The sequence below is a fragment of the Acyrthosiphon pisum genome, chromosome A3 (assembly GCF_005508785.2).
Source record: "Acyrthosiphon pisum isolate AL4f chromosome A3, pea_aphid_22Mar2018_4r6ur, whole genome shotgun sequence".
NCBI lineage: Eukaryota > Metazoa > Arthropoda > Insecta > Hemiptera > Aphididae > Acyrthosiphon > Acyrthosiphon pisum.
The window spans coordinates 25,456,850-25,475,076 of NC_042496.1; the positions used below are offsets into that span (position 1 = coordinate 25,456,850).

General features: G+C 32.1%; 1 protein-coding gene across 1 annotated transcript in view; it reads left to right on the top strand.

Annotated features, from left to right (window-relative positions):
* The first annotated feature begins 9,874 nt into the window (after window positions 1-9,874).
* Window positions 9,875-18,227, top strand: part of LOC100574642 — a 31,608-nt gene continuing 23,255 nt past the window's right edge. Inside the window, exon 1 of the mRNA XM_003241782.4 lies at window positions 9,875-10,293. The gene's annotated coding sequence lies outside the window, so the exon portion shown is untranslated. The remainder of the gene's footprint in view (window positions 10,294-18,227) is intronic.

Here is an 18,227-nt window from a genome sequence, read left to right on the forward strand (position 1 = left end):
ATTGCGGCCGACCGATGTGCACGATATATACATAATAATATTATAATATTATAGTCGTATTCAGTGCCCGATCGGCAATCAATCGTGAATATATAAAACCATGTTATACCTATAGGCTATAGTATAAGTATAACATAATATTATGTAGGACCGACAGAAATCTATCTTACCATAGATTGCCTAATATTCTCAGAACTCTGAAGAAGGTATATGGTATACGCAGGTCATCAGAACAACTACTTCGTGCCACCATCCCAAGTTCAAAATATTTATTTTCCATGATTTATAAACCATTTTGTAACGAATTTTAATCTCGATAAAGTTTTTCTGTAGAGTGTGCACGTTAAAAATGTGTTGCTGTTGTTGTTTGATATCGCATTAATCTGGTTAATGGGTTAATATAAAACGAGATAAATTATGCATAGGCACAATATGCGTCTGGCTCTGTTAAATTTCAGTTTTATAAAAGTATATAATAAAATCGGTATCGTCTGCCGTGAAAAGTGGATTAAGAAAGAAAAGCGGAAATTAGGCACCACGTGGTCCAGGGTTTACGCGAGTGTACGGTTCCGGTCGGTTATGCATACCTAGGAATATTGCGGAAAATATGGGACGTGCGGTCAAGGTTACATATACCACCGTATAATGAAGTATTCACAGTGCTCCTATATGCATTTTACGTTTGTTTGTATCATTCAATACACAATTTTTTTCGCTTTTTTGAATAAATACCTACATTTTGATAAAACAATTTAAATATTTGGTATTTGACACAGTGAAAAACTAATAAACATCTCCGTGCATACGTTATACTTACGTAAAATATGTCTTATTATTTATATTTGCCATTATGTAATATATTATACTTACGATCGATAGTTTTCAATCATACACCACCCGTAACTGGGCGTTTAATTAAATTCTTAATAACTTATATTATGTATACAAGTTATATGAACGGTAGATAGGTTTCTACCACTCGAGCTTCTTTGCGTCTGACATTGTTCTAAAGGACATTGCAATTTCTAAAATATACATAATAAATTATTTATATCTTCTAACTATAATAGCTAGTATAAATAATGCATTTATTAAAAGGACAGGTCACGTAAAATGAAACTACTTAAATATAATATTATATTGTATAGAGTCAGTAATAGTTTAAATTATTTTTCCTGTTGTAACAATCGAGTCATTATTTGATTTTGACATTAGGATTACTATTTTTTTTTTAATATTATATAAAATATGTATTCAGTTTTATACAATAGGTATATAACAATAGGTATACAATATACATATAAAACTAAAACATTATATTTTATAAATTATTTAATTATACTGTCGGTTGAATTAATTTGCAAAGCTATGGAAAGTTATGGTTTACGATATGTACTCAAACTTTCATAAATAATAAATAACCGTAGACCAAGGAAAAGACCTTCAATCTGACAAATAAGTAAATCCATTTTACGTATATATTACAATATCTATATGTTTTATATAATTTGATGTATAGAACATGAGTAGTTACTATAGTTAATATATTATTTTTGTAATTTTTATGTACACTGTACAAGGTGATTTTTTACGATAGAGACTCGTATTTTAACAACGATTTTTTTAGAAAATATAATTTTGTACAATTTAATAATCTTAGTAGCTGTATAAATTATATTATACATTAAAATCTCTGAAAATATATCTTTGTACACACCTTGTTTATCAGAATTTGGTGATTACTTAATATTTTGTATGATCAAAAATAATTAATAATAATAAAGGCAAAACATGTTATAAGTAATTATATTTAATTAATCGTTATTTATCATCAACATTTAAAGAAGAATTTATGTAGCTATTGAGTTGTTAGCACGCATTACTTAAACATTTTATGTTATTATGAACTGTGGTACAAAATTATACGACATTAAGAAATTATCTATTCGAATTGTATACCTTTACTATTGAGTTTGAACAGGTAGTAGAAAATATAATTGTACGATTATTATATTATGTTATTTGTGATCTCTTATTCGAGGGAAAGTGCACCAATTACAATGTTTACCTAATCTATAATATTATTATTTATTAACTACTTAAAATTATTTTGGGTTTATTAAAACAAAAGTGAATGTTTTAGATATTTTTGTTCAAATTTACATCAAATGTGCTAGACTTCAAAGTTATTAAATAATATAATTTATTTAGAACAAATTAGTAAACAATTTGAATGAAATTAGCTGTAGTTTATAATCCGAAAACTCGGAGGAAAAACCGAACGGTTTTACTAAAACTAATGTTTAATACATTTTAGTAAAATTTAAGTTTTGATTTGTAAAATAATAGAATAAATAAATAAATTTAGTTCAACTGGTAAAAAATAATTTTACAATATAGTATAGCACACTTGACAATTACAATATTACTATGCTATATAATGCTAATACAATTATTCCTAAAAGGAAAATATTGTATTACATGTAAAAGTGCTACATAAATATAATTTTTATTCAAAACAAAATTTTCCATAATATTATATTAACTTAGATTATTTTGAGCATGATTTAAATTTTAAGCGAATTATTAAGAGTTATATTTTTCACATAATAATAATAAACAGTTAGATATTCAAAGTAGATTGGTTTATTTAATTAAAATCATGTAAAAATAACATTTAATTTAAATAATGATCAAAAAAGTTTCACAACTTTTCGGCAAAATATTAAGTCCTAAAATACTGTAACAAATGGTTTAAATAAATATTTAAGTACTGCCTAACATTTGTTTCTATTATAATATTATATATTAAGCAATACGCCTTAATCAAAATATCATTTATTAATAAGCGTAACAGGTCTAATGGCTATAATAGGTATGTAGGTACACGATCGTAAACTTCCATATCGGCTTATTATTATTGTTACTTCCCTTTTGGCGTTGGAATATTAATTTTTTTTGAATAAATATATCAGATATAGATGCATGTATCGTAAATCGTAATGACGTATTAATGAGACACAACAGCGTGGTATGGTTTTTATATAAAACGTGCGGTATACGTCCATATTACATGTACACGATATACTCATTTGTATATAATATCGATTTCGATCAAAACGATTTTCCACGGTCGTCAATCGTACGCACGCAAATTTTGAGGCTTACCCGATGATTTTATAAATAATTTGATCAACGATACCGATCCACCGGGAACCATCGGTGGAACGTGTGTACCGGGCGAACGATGGATATAATAGGTAGGTAGGTATATAAAAAAAGCCCTCAGGATTCATAAAAAATATAATAATAATAACGATAATCTACAGCAGCGGATGGCGCGCAAAGACTTTAGACCTAATATTACGCGGCCAAAAGTGCGATGTATAATATGATAATCATGGCAATAATAATATATTTGTGGAGATTACACGACACGTCATGATAAATAACGACGACAAAAAAATATCTATAAAATAAATGAATATATGGAGGAAAAAAATGAAAAAAAATGAAATTACCTATGCGTGAAAATTTAACGTCAAAGTTGGGTTCACCAAATTCAATCGCTTTTATAATTAATAATATATATTGTAGGTACTTGTCCGTATCATTGCAAGATCATAATGATATTATGATTCAAGTGGATGATTAAAGAATTAAAATTCTTAATAATATATATAGACTGAGACTGTAGACTCTGAAAATATTAGGGAAAATATTTTATAATGGCCAATGGATTGGGAAATACTTGAAAAATGAATTTTTGCTAGAAATCGATTTTAGAACTGCACTAGTGTGGATGTCGATGGATGATGCATGCCCGGACGAGAGTATACATCTCATTAAGAATAATATGGTACGGACATGTATATATTATAATACGATATAGTGTGCTGCACTGGCTCCTATATATCTAGTATCTATATACATGCTTCTCGCCGACATAAAGTCGACTGCTGTGGCTGCTGCAGTCTCGCAGGAATGTGGACGTTGATGATTCCATTACCGGTCGTGTCCAAACTCCTTTCCGTCTAGAGCTAACGCGCGCAATACAACATAATGTGACGCTGGTATACCTATATACGTATATAATGAACATATTATTTATTATTATGACATACCGCACATACCGCAAGTATATACAGGGTGATTATTTTATCGTTCACCAGTCAAGTCTAAGAAAATCCAAGACATTTTAATTTAATTTAATTTTAAGTACCTATAGGTACAAATACTAGACGCATGGAAAAATGTCTAATTATTGTTAGGTTTTTAAAAGTTTGAAAAAAAATTAAACTTCCACATATTTTCTTATATAATATATTGTCCGGTACATGATACATTAAATACCATCCTGTACAATTTATATATATATAATATTATATGTACCGATATCGCATTAACACCGCCTTCGTCGTACGATGGCTGCCTCTAAACGCGAATCGTTTAATAATGCTAATAATGTATAGCTACACGATAAGATGTGTACCTATACATAAATATAATATATTATGTAGGTATATAAGTACCTTTTAAGATGCTGTATTTGTAAGCATATTATAATGTTATCGATAATCATATATAGGTAAGTGTTTTGGACAGGCTGTGTTTATTTTGTTATTTAGGTATTTACTACTGATTAACCACTCCTATAAAAACTTCCTCGGCGAGTGTACGAAAATAAATGGTAGGTACTAACACGAATTTGGAAAATACTACTTGTTTCACTATCATGGTAAGATAAACATGAGTCACAACGATGTTCATAATGTAACTTGTAAGACTAATTGCTTATTTACGTTATTTGCTTATAATAATACAAATTATAATATCGGTACTTCTATTTACAAAAACGGCAAATTTGCGGACTGTTCGCCGTCTTTGTCCATTATGTATTATAAATCATAGCACATCCGAATATTTTAAATGAAAATAACCCACGTTTTTTATATTACTTATCATATTAATTCTGTGTCAAATGGATTGGCATTAAATGTCTACCAAACTAAACGAGATCAAAAAATCCGTTCAACCTTTTCTCTTCCCCGCCTGTATCACAAGAAAACACGAGACCTGCATCAACCGCCTCAGTTTTTTGTGAGCTCTCCATTGAAATACCAAAATTAAAAAATTGGCTTCGAAGTGCATATATTCGGGTAAGTGTATTAGTTATTACTTATTAGTTATTACCTATGTTCCAAATATCTGCAGAACCATAAGTGCGATACACGCCATGCACTTGACAGTGGATCACTTACCGGACATTCTAAGAGCGGCCGTTACACACACATTGCATTTTTTCAATATAGAATATGGATAGATAGAATAAATTAATTAATCCAGCTGATATTTCAGTCTTCAGATACGTGAATTTAATTTTCATCACAAATGTCTTTATAACGCATCAAAATCGATATTAATATATTATATGGGGGACGAGGTGACCGAGCGGTCTAACGCGTCGGCTGCGGCGCTGCTGGTCGCGGTTTCGATTCTCGGCCACTGGGCGGCATTTTTCTCCGGGCAAGTCACGGTGTCCGGAGAACAAGTGCTGCCATCCCCCACCCCGGGGCATGGCAGAAACCTACGGGTGCCCCATTCGAAATTCTGCCAAAATACACCCACGTGTAACACTCACCTACCGTTCTAAAAAACACACAGTACCTCCCCTCTCCCAATGGCCTAAGTTGCCACGGGATAAAAAAAAAAATATACTATATTTTATTATTATACCTATACATATACATTTTAATAGATTGTAAAAGTATTAACACAAAGTCATAGATAATTTATTATTAAAGATATTGTTCGTACTCACATTCATAGTATATTATACAATCGGATATGAAATAGTAAAATACATTTTGAACATTTGTCATTATTAGTCTGAAATATCAATGAAGGAGATTTGTTCTGTACAATAACGGTGTATAATATTTACTGCATAGTAAATGAAACGATAATTTAACGGTCCGTAGAGCTTCGGAAAACAAACTTCCGTTGAGTTTTAATGAAATCGATCACTCGATATTAACTCACTGTTGAATCGAAGGAGGAAATAAAAAATAGAAAACTATTGATAGTTTCAGGATTTTTAATTTTTTTTAAACGCGTCTCAGCAGGACCATTAAATAAACCTATATTGTGAGGTCTTATATCTAGATACTGACAATGCAATTATATAGGCACCTACTTGATCTTCTGCCAAACAGTGAACTTACTTCCCACGAAAAAAAACGATGACAATATTATTATAGGTACGTAGTGTAGAAGGATAAACGATATCGTTCGCACTATTACTGAATCGCTAAAAGCCAATAAACAGTAAACACACATATTATTATATTATGTATATTGACGTCCATGACAATGTCGGTCAGTAGCTATGCGTTTTATACGATGACATTGATACTGTCCGTGCCTTGGCTGCGCGTATACATGAACAATTGAACTGTATAGTGGGCAGCAGTCCAAACAGTTAAACAAATATTTCCGCGTACTCGGCCGAGGAAAAGTCTACACCGCAGGAAAATAGGGACATTCGAAACCTCGTATAATATCGGCTGTAACTATTTTAATCACTACCATATGTCACTAAAAATATAAAACGTAAAGCTAGGAGGTAGTAAATATTTTTTATATTATTATTTTATACTTATATAATAAATTAATAACTGTAGTAGGACTTACAATGTAAATAATTATTATTATTTACATCGTTTTTGCTTTTTTTTCGTATTTTTTTAAAATATTTCATTTCACATCATTCATCATTCAAATAATAATTAGAAATTCGCTATTTCACGAAGCCAGTCAACTGCAGTGAATCATTGATCTTGATGAATCTGTAATTTTAAACCTCCAAATGTCTGGTTGAAAAATAATCAAAATATTAATTACTTTTACATCACAATCATCAGATAAAAGTTGGGTCAAAATGTGTGATAGATTATTAATGGTTTATAATTTATAAAATATCACCAATAACAATAACATTCAAACACAATTCACCATATTTTATACATTATACATAAATATATTATTGAATATTAGGTACTTAAAATCTGGAAAATTCAAATGGATATTTGGTGAAAAATTTAACAAATATTCAGTAATCAATTTTTAATAATATTCTACACACCTATCTTTTTAAAATTGTGTTATATATACCTGTTATATTTTTGGTGATAGAAGTCGTATATTCGATAATTTTGATGTTGATATTGGGTTTTCGTGTTCTTATTGATTAATTAAATTTACGCTATTTTTACACGGATAATTATTCTAACACACACACTGTAATCAGAATATATTAAAGTAAGACTATTATGATATAATAATATAATATATAAGATAATAATATACTAGCAGTTAATATCAAGTATAATAGAAATTATTAAAATACCTTCTTTTCACTGACAGCAAATATAATAAACTAGCTGATCCCGTGCACTTCCAATGGAAACCAATAAAAAATTAATACTAATTTTTACTGTAGATGCTGTAACCAATGACAACTATTTATAAACAAAAATAAAATTTCAAATTTCCATCGTGAACCTCAAGATCCCTGTTTGAGCACCTCTTTAAAAACAAAATTTCGGAAAATCCTTTCTAAGTGCCCGATGAAATAATTATAAAAATCTATCCTCGAAATTTCAAGTCGATAACTCAAATAGGTTCGGCTCTGCGTTGATTATTGGTAAAGTACACTTTCCTTTATATATATAGATTATACATTGTAAATTAATTTTATATTTTGTCATACTCATAGGTATTAATTGTTTTAATGTAAATGCATGCACCTATACTGGATTTGAAAACAAAACATAGCTGGTATTATCCGAAATAAAGGTGCTATTTTGTAAAGTGTTATTTTATGATACATTTTGATTCGCAGTAGATGAGCTGATTCCCGGGTCATTAAGAGATATGTACAAGTTGATTCCTTATTGTTGTAGGTATACCAAGGACGTAGGTAAACAGTTCAAGTTTTTTTGAGAGAACTGATGTCACGGTATACTGGTAATCTCATTACCAGATACCAATTTTTAAAAACAGTGTTTTAAATTGTTACCAAATAACTAAAAATTTTTAATAATATTTTTTTATCTAACCACTAAATTTCTTAAGAATAATTTTTTACATTTTTTTACTAATAATTTTAAAAAAATGAAAAAACTAAAAAAAAAACAACATTTTTAAGAAACTTGTCAGCCAACCTCGTAATGTTTCTTGGGTTACACTAATAGGCTGAATATTTGACTAAATATTGAAAAAAAAATAAAATGACCCCAGGGAATCAACTCGTAGATACCTCTTAATGACCCGGGAATCAACTCACACCCAGCCTTTTGATGATCCATATTGAAAAAAATTAAAATCAAAAAGTATTAATAAGTATGCTTGAATACATAGGTTATATATTATATTCTATATAGATATATAATCAAGCGTGAATTAAGTAAGAACAAATAAATTAATGAACCAATGGTGAAAAACAAAACATTAAATTAGACACAGTTAGTATCGGTCATCAACAATGTTTTTATATACAGTGAAACGCAGAAAACTAAATAGTGTACCTATATTATTGCAAAGCGGAAGTTAATTCAACTGGAAAATTTGATTGAACAAATAAAATTCAGTTAAAAGAGTTTGCGGGCCATGACTATACAACAGTAGGTAAGAAATGCAATTGGATTTTTTTTCATACCTTGACAGATGCGTATATGGATTTTAAATCGATAATAGGTCTGTACGAGTAAAACGACGCGTATGAAATCATTGGATAAATTTGATTTAGATTAAGAGATACCTCCTAATCGTTAATAAATTATTAAAGCCTTTCGACTAACCAAATGATTTTTACAAGAAAATATATGATGTTAGGAGTAATTCTTAAAACACAGTGTGCATTATATTAAGGTGTATTTTAGCCGATTTTGAAATAAATATACTCTTAAAAATTTATATAATCTTAAGTAGGAACTAAAATTAATTAAAATTATTTTCTATTTTTAAATTCTTAATGTTATAGGTACCTACTTTATTCAGAAGTTATGGAAAATAATTTGATCTTTAAAGAGTAGGTACTGGACACTAATAACACCGATATCAGATGTAATACAATTTTCATAAGCAATATTTTGCTCTTGAATAGCAAATTAAAATTTTCGATTATCATCAATAAATATTGATATTGACGCAGTTCAATATTCTCATAAATTTCCCTGCGTCTATCAGATTTCTTATCGTTTCCTTCTCCCGTCTAAGCATTGGTCGTAATCTTCTCCCTCAGCACTACTATCTTCTTGCTCTTAATATAATTCTCCATTATGCACTTACTTTTCATCAAAAGTTTCATTCAAAACCGTTATATGTGTGACCTTAGCCACATATTATTATTACACTGTCCTTCCTTATATTATATCCATAAATATAAACCCATCGATATCAACCTTCTCAACTCTATAGTAATTGCTCCGTAATTATGTTGGCTATTTTAATACACTTTATAAAACAAATATACCTAGGTAGTTTTTACGATTCCTTAGCGGTCCAATTAAAAAACCACCAATCCATATTTTTTTTTTCCGTAATTCACTAATAGTATAATATTATGTACAAATAAAAAATGTCTAATCTTTGATGACTCTTTGGGTCGTTTTTAACTGATATGAGTTAGAACGGCAAAAAATTCAACTCGTAATCCTTTCTTTAGCGCCCGCCGGCCGTCCATCCGTCCATCCATCCGCTTAGAATCGAATACAAATAAATAATCGTCGCCGTGTGGCGCGCGCGCTCGCGGAACAGGTTGCGCCGGGAGAGAGTGCCGGCACTGCGACGGCGGCGAGTGAAAGAACCGCCAGAGACGAGCTCAGTTTTCGTACAGGTGTCGACCCGCGTGCAATCACCCAGTGCGGCATAACATAATCGTATATGTATTACATTGTGCATACAAAATTATAATATTGTTGTTATTGTTCCGTTCGCGTGTTTTGTTGTTAATTATAATAATAATCGGTTTGATAATATATTATTGGAGTGCGCGGTTTCTTAATAAACCATATTTTTATTACTGATTGTGTCTAACTTTTTATTGGCATTTAATTTTTTTTTTATCATAATTTAAATTTTTCACGTCTTAAGAATACACAGATGAACAGTGCTCGGTGATCGCCGCCTCGGATGGAATATAGTTTTCGAAATATTATGACATACAGTGATTATTACTACTAACGAGGACACCGCGAGGGCTAATGTAATAAACCCTTATAATATTAACAGGTAAATAATGATTTTGATAGTTAATGTATACCTGTAATGTCCTATACATTATAATATATCAATAACAACTAATGAGAGTAGCTAAATAAAAACACGTTTTAAATGAATTTTGAACTAATTTTGAATAAATTCGTTATTTCAAGTGTAGGACGTAGGTACATATTGAATATATGTCTATACCTACCGAAAATAAGTAGATTCAAAATTTCCATTTAAAATCTAAAAATTTAATGGTGTAGGTATAGCCCTTATAGTACCTACCTCAAAGGACGACGATAAAAAATAATTAGGTAGATGCTCTACCTCCAACGATGCGTTAAGAAAATTTTTTTTGTCATTTTTTGTATATTTGAGTCATTTTGCTTATAATTTTAACTATTTTGACTATTTACATTATTTTTTTATCGTTTAAGAAAAATGTTTATTGAAATTTAAATATTTTGTAACATAAAGATATTTAATACATAGTTTTTTTTTTACGAACGTTGTTTACTTGTTTACTTATATTATATTATTTAATTTGAATTACGGTGAATTATCACTGTGTGTTTACAATTATGTCGTAACCACCCGATGGTTGGAAATTGCTAAACGTATCGGGTAACAATATGCGCGGAGCCGCGGTGGACATAAATATTTTGATTTATAACAACGGTATCCGGTGACAGTTAAAATAAATACTATGTAACCAGTAGTGGTATGGTGTGCATAAAAATTGTAAACGATATACTTCTGAAAAGACTAGGAAACGTCCTATAACTCGAGTTAAAAATATGAATCAACCTAACACCTAAGTATACCTATTACGATGACAAAAAAATAAAAATAATGGTTCTTCGGAAGTGTTTGGTTTTTATTATTGTTATTTCTTATCTAACATCGATCTCAAACGGTGTGATTTCGACATCCGGCATTTCCTATTTTTCATTTTGTATAGGTACCTACAAAATTATAAGCTTCGTTTCTGCTGCGCTATTCGATATAGTCGATACCCGCAAAACCACATCGTCCGCACATTTGTGCGCGTACTGTAAACTATATATTATAATATGAATAATACAGGTGCTCGTATAATGTAGATTTAAATAACGTTGCAGTTTCGATGTCGTTTTTTTTTTTTGATTATTCCTATCCAACCAGACACTTTCGATCACGTAAGTCGTGTTCACCGCAGAACTGTGTGCATTATATATTTTTATATACGAAGCTGCCCGTCGACGTCCTCAGATTCCTCAGATTTGCCGACGCCGCACTCAATGTCGAGCGTGTTTATAATATTATAATATACTCTCCTTTCAGCCCAGGGGAGATGAAGGCGACGGGTGTACACACAAGGTCTATATTATATAGCTGGTACTTGTATTATATAGTTTATGCTGATATTCGCCATGGGCACGCTTGTTGCGGAAAAGTACTAGGTACCTTATACATTTATACTAAAGAAAAATATTATAAAATTATTCATTATAATATAATTAATATATTATGTGTACAATACTATATACATTATACATAATATCGAGGGTGTGTTTGAAATGTAAAAGCGGAGAGCTACAGACACACCGCTACGGTGTATAGGTATTAACCCAATATTAACCTAAAAACAATAATAGAACGCTGTTAATCCGGTCATCCATCAAAATATTATTATTATTATACTCGAGTGGATTGATCGTCATCAAAGTTCTAAGAGATGAAACGTGATTTGAAAACGATAAATACAAAAATTCCTAACCATCGCAATAATTTGTTTCGTTCTCGTTTTCACGGCGCACATAGGTGCCTCTATATACGCACCGGGTCTGTGTCTAATTAATATTATATTACGTATAAGGTTTTACATGTGTAAACTATGTAGAAAATATGCCATCCATTAGCGACCTTCTTCCGGTCCGAAATTCTGGAGTGTTTACCGGAGAAAAGTCTACTTATGTGTATTAGTGTATTCTTACTCCCTGTAGCCGGTATACTATACGTTACAGTGTTACGCAGTGTAATATTATAATTGTCGAGAAAAACGAAATAAATCATATAATTATTACGATTAAGATCGGACGGCACTGGTTCGTTAGTGCAGTTTGTGTCTTTACGTCGTTTATGTGAATATATTATATAAAAAAAACATTCTGTGCTGTACCGTATATTAAACTGTACACACATATACAAAATAATGTAAAATAACGCTAAAAATAAAAGTGGATAATGAGTACGCATAATATCAATTATTGTACCTATGTAATAATTAATTAGGGAAATTATAATCGGTCTGCAATTGGGAGGAACATAGTGGGATGTGGTTCGATTGCGACCCCCACCCGTCTGATCAACATATTTTCAAGAATATTTAGTATTTTTAAACGCGTCTCTGGTTTTATACACAAAATTATAGATCCTCCCCCGGTTGGATTTCTATATTTTATTTTGTTGTTCAAAACATACCACTAAATTTCGTTTATAACTACATCGATCCCGCGGATAAAAAAATTTAACGGTTACGTGCACATAAAGCCGCACATTTTTACTTGCCCGAGTGGCAACTACGTCCGGCTACTTCTTTACCTATATATATATATATATATATATATATTATGTTTATATTTTCATGGTATTACACGGTAACGAAAAGGTTTGCGATCAAACTGATTGCGACACTCGAGACGGGTTAATCGGCATATTAATTGTCGCGACAATTGAATGAAAGTGCATAAAATAATAATTTTCAAATTCGTTTTAGTATTCAATACATGTGTCGATGAGTTTTATCAGGCTTACATAATGTGAAATTACCAGTTTTCATTTACGATAACCTACTGACTGAATTATTGAAAATAATAATAAATACAAAACTTTCTCGTACTCGTCGAGACTCGTATGCATACGCGTGACGGAGGATATGCGAATTAAAAACTTTTTTTTGTACATGGAAGATGGAACATCACTTCGACGGAACTATTTTCGTATATTATTACTGTGGGTAGGTAATATATTATTATTATATTATCCGATTCGAGCGCTTCTTCTCTCAAGCTTGTCGAACGTGTACATCCCATACGACTATTATTTATTATTAATATAATGTCAAATACCTAATGGCATTATCATATCGGCGGCGCGGTGGTGGCTCAATAAACGTTCGAAGACCGCGTGATGCGTGCGCCCGTCGATTGGACACGATTTCCCGACCGTAATATTATAATACTTAGATGTATAATATTATAATCGCAGCCGGTATAATCAATATAGAACATAGACATATGCACACACTACAAAATCGTTATTATTATTATTAATTATCATAATTTCCCACGGATTTTAATAATCATACACCCTGGCCTGGTGGACGAGGAGGGGGGGGGGGGCTGCCGTCGCGGCTTTGACTCGTTTCGTCCAGCGATGCTCGCGCCCGAAAGCCGATGCGCGCCCGCCGATGTGGGTCACACATACGCGTAGAGAATTTAACGCCGTGACAGACCGAGACCAATCGTGAACTATGGGAACGTTAAATGCCTATGTATATAAATATAATATGTATATGCACGTAAATGTACCTATAACAAATACACACGTTCGCGCGCGCATATAACAGAAGAAACATGTAAATTGCTCCGAATAAACGGCAATTACGTCGACGGCTATGCGAAAATCTCCGTCACATATTATAATGACGACGACAACGCATGCACCACAGAAGTCACACATTGCTTTAGTGCTTTATATAAATAATTTATTATTATTATTATGTAGTGTGTAGTACTGCAAGTAGTCGTGGTCGGTACGATTTTGTGTTTTTTTTTTACTTTACCTTACTTTCCATTCGATAGTCAGAAGTCGCTATACACCTCCGCCGTGGAGTTAATGTCGTTTTAATGGCAGTTATATATATTATAATGTATAATAATATTATACGGTATACACACTATACGTGCGATGACGTGTATAATAAATAATAATATATTATGTGTATATTATATAGTATTATATACATATTGTGTACAACGGTTTTTGTTGTTGTTGTTGTTATTCGATTATTTAAACGGCTCGATGCGCCCCGCGTGTTACAGTTTCGAAGCGAGGGAAAGAGATTCACAAGACACGCGATCCGTGTACCTATATACCTATACGGTTATGTTATATAGCTGGTATACCATGGTTGAGACGGTGGAAACACGATCTCCGGCGCTGCTGACTCTTGGTAGGTAGGCGTATAGGAGACGTTGCGCAACCATATAGTTATAGTCTAAGAAGTCTCCGGACCGAAACGAGGTGGATCGTTTTATGCACGCGTGTTTGTGTTCTGCTTACAGTCAATAGTCTCAGAGAAGTGCAAGAGAAATAATTCATCGCGAGAGATACTTTTTTACAATATCCATTTTATTTCTGCCCTTATTCTCATGAAAACCAGTTCGTCCGGCGTGGTAGTCTTATGATTCCACCCATTGGTGGTTTGAGTATCTATACAATTTTTGATGCGATTCTCAATGTAGCGAGGGGTGGGTGGTTTATTAATAATTTGTCAACTAGTGATTGAAAATATTAATAAATTAATCAAAGATTATTGTGGTTGAAATGTAATCAGTTATCAGTTAATAGTTACTTTTAAAACATATATTAAGCTTAACTACAAATTAGATGGGGTTGATGGGTGGGTGTCAATGACTTTTTCACCACTAAATATATAACACTGTAAAACCACCTCTGATTCAACATCACGAATACACAAGATATCCCGTCGCAGTTAATGTTGTTCCACATTTTATGTTAGTGATGCGATAAACCGCATAAGCGATATAAAACGTAGGTATAGCACGATGATATTATTTTAATATCTAATATTAATATTAATATTTTGAAGATATTCCACCATATTATCGTTTCTGCAGTTGCGCGACTGACACGTTTCCATAATAATAATATAATTTGTCGGTGTTGCCCTGGTCGACAGCACTAGTGGCCAGTCGAGCCAAAAACGCCCGCCGGCATCATATTCGGTGTGATAACAATATTAACAATGACATGTCTCGTTAATGAGCGGTTAATATTTACACTAATTGTTACCCATTGTATAATATGCGCTTCATGTGGGATATAAAAATACTATAATTTTGTAGGTAATTGTCAATGACGCAAACTGAATTGGTGGTTCGCAATTTTGATAATAATTACGCATTTACGCGGGTCGATTAGCCGCGGACTACGATACAATATTATGACAACATTAATAGTAATGTTATGTATTGCGGTCAAAACGCGATGGATTTTTGAATACTTAACTAAAGTCTGATGACACCGTACCGCTCGTAGATACTTCGCGTGGTAATTCTTCGCGGACGTCTGTTTTTCGCACCCCTACGCCGCGTTGCATCAGCTGTCGTATTCGTAATTACGTCGCGACAAGTCGAGTCGTCAATGACGTCGATGAATCGGTCTCGATAACTTATAGTTCCCACGGAAATCGGAATTGAGCAAGTGTGTGTGTGTGTGTGTGTGTGTGTACGTGATGATATTATGTGGGTCAGCGTTTTGTCGATTCAACAACAGTATAATATGTACATATATATGATATTATATATATGTATCGATAGAACTATATTATTGTGGCCGTTTGCGCGCATGATTCGAAACGTTTTCGCCCCGTTAGTGGAATATTATACACACAATAAACGTATTGGAAGGTACGATGTCAGACCGTGAACGTCGGTGGACGAGAGAATAATAATAATAATAATAATATTATATTATACCTAATACAGTATAATACACACGCGCACGTACACATCAGTACACGGTTTGACATTCAATACGAATTGCCAGATTAATAATGCGCGTACAGTGCAATACGATATATTATATCGGAAATAGGCCGTGTTTACCTAACCGCCGCCGAGCCGTTCTCAATACACAGGTGTACACCGCTTTTGTTTTCATTTCCACAGAATAAACGGTGTTTTATGAACCTATATAGCCTAACCACTCACTACTATAATATATTGTTATAACACAGCAGCGCGCGTTCGGGGACGTCCTCCGCTCACGAAACGTCGTTTTGTAATAATTTTGACTTTACTAATTGTTTGGTGTGCACGACGCGACGGTTTTAAAAGAAGGAATGAATAAATACGCAACCGACTGTAACCTCTGAATACACGTATGTTTTATGGTTTTCCTGTACTTACCCATGTACGTTTAAACGGATTCATCAAGACCTATAACATAGGTATCGTGTATGTGGGTTTTATTTTTTTTAAATTTAATTTGAAAAGATGTTTTATGGTTGACGACAGATGGTAAAACCAAAAAAAAAACAATACCGCAGTAGTTTGTATTGACGCTATACTACTAACGTATGATTATCACCCTTATTAAATACAATAATGACAATATTAGAATACACGATGCGTAAACGTATTATGTAGGTATATTATATTATTTTAAGAGAGTAAAATTACAAACTTATAAAAAAAATTAATAAACCCATACAAATATATATATTATTATATTGTACACAAGCGTAGGCATTATAATAAGTACCTATACCTATATAATATTTGACTCTAGTCGATGACAATATGCATGATGTTTTATTAATTGACAGCACCCAGAGCATGTTATAGAATCATAGTTTGCTTAAAAAAATACATATTGAATGTCAGTTGATTTATTAAATTATTACAGCTTAAAGAGATAGAATAAAAAGTCAGTTATGGATGTATTATATTAATTATTATTATATAATGGCAATGCAATATAATGAATATTAGTGCCAAAAGATTGCGTATGCGATCCAACGTTATGAATTGAAATTGGTCGTTAACTCTGTAATGTTGTCCTTGACATTGTAATAATCACTCTATATAGGTACAATAGTGTTCAGAATAATCAGCGGAGAAACTTCGCGTTCCATGGTTTTCCAATTTTCGTGAAATTTGGTAGATAATTACTAACTGCAGTCTGCATTACATTAACATAATTTATATTTTGTCCATACACTGTATGTGATATGATCGACATGCATATAATATACCTATTACCTACAGTCTACACATAATGTGTAATATTATTATCATCGCTCGGATTACAGCTTAGATCAGATCTATAATACTTCCTTATATGTCCTAGTAGTCTTCCTAGTAGGTACGATTAGAGATATAAATCCGATGAATAGTACCTACTTAATTTTGAACGTATAAATTAACGTCGTAAATAACACAAATATTATATTGTAGAACGGTCGACGATGATTATATCAACGATGACGTTTCGGGCACATATGTTTCGAGCGCGATAAAACGGCGTTTAAAAAAATATACCTATATGGCATGACCAAGGACCTATTTTGAACGAGTGTTCAAAATAAAAAATAAAATGTATTACAAGCCAACAAATCGGATCAAAGGTAAATTGGGCGAAAGCATCCAACATGGTCCGTGAGTAGGGGAGATGATCCTCATAATATATATAATAATATTTTAGTCCATAACAGTGTAATCATAATGCACTTAAACGGTCGGACGGACACGATTGTAATGATGTGTGTCGATGGCAAATAAGAAAATGGTATTTGTTGTATATTATATACAAGAGTTTTCACGCCGTCGTGCATCTAAGAGCAATATATATATATATATATAATATATAAATAACAATAATACTCTAGAACTATAAATATATGAAAGAACAAACAAACGAGTATTATTGTGTCGGCCGTTTTTGTACGGATTCGTATCATATCTGCTATAGAGCTTTGTGTCGTAAAAATATTGACGGAATTATACGTTCCAAGAGACGACGTTTTTGCCTCCCCCGTGATTCCCAATATGGAGGTCCAGACAATCGGAATGCGACTACTCGAGTTAAGGATATAAATTGTGTAAGAAAAAACATACCCGAGGTGAAAAAAATTGCGCGATCTTAACGCCGCCGCTTGGTGCGCATAA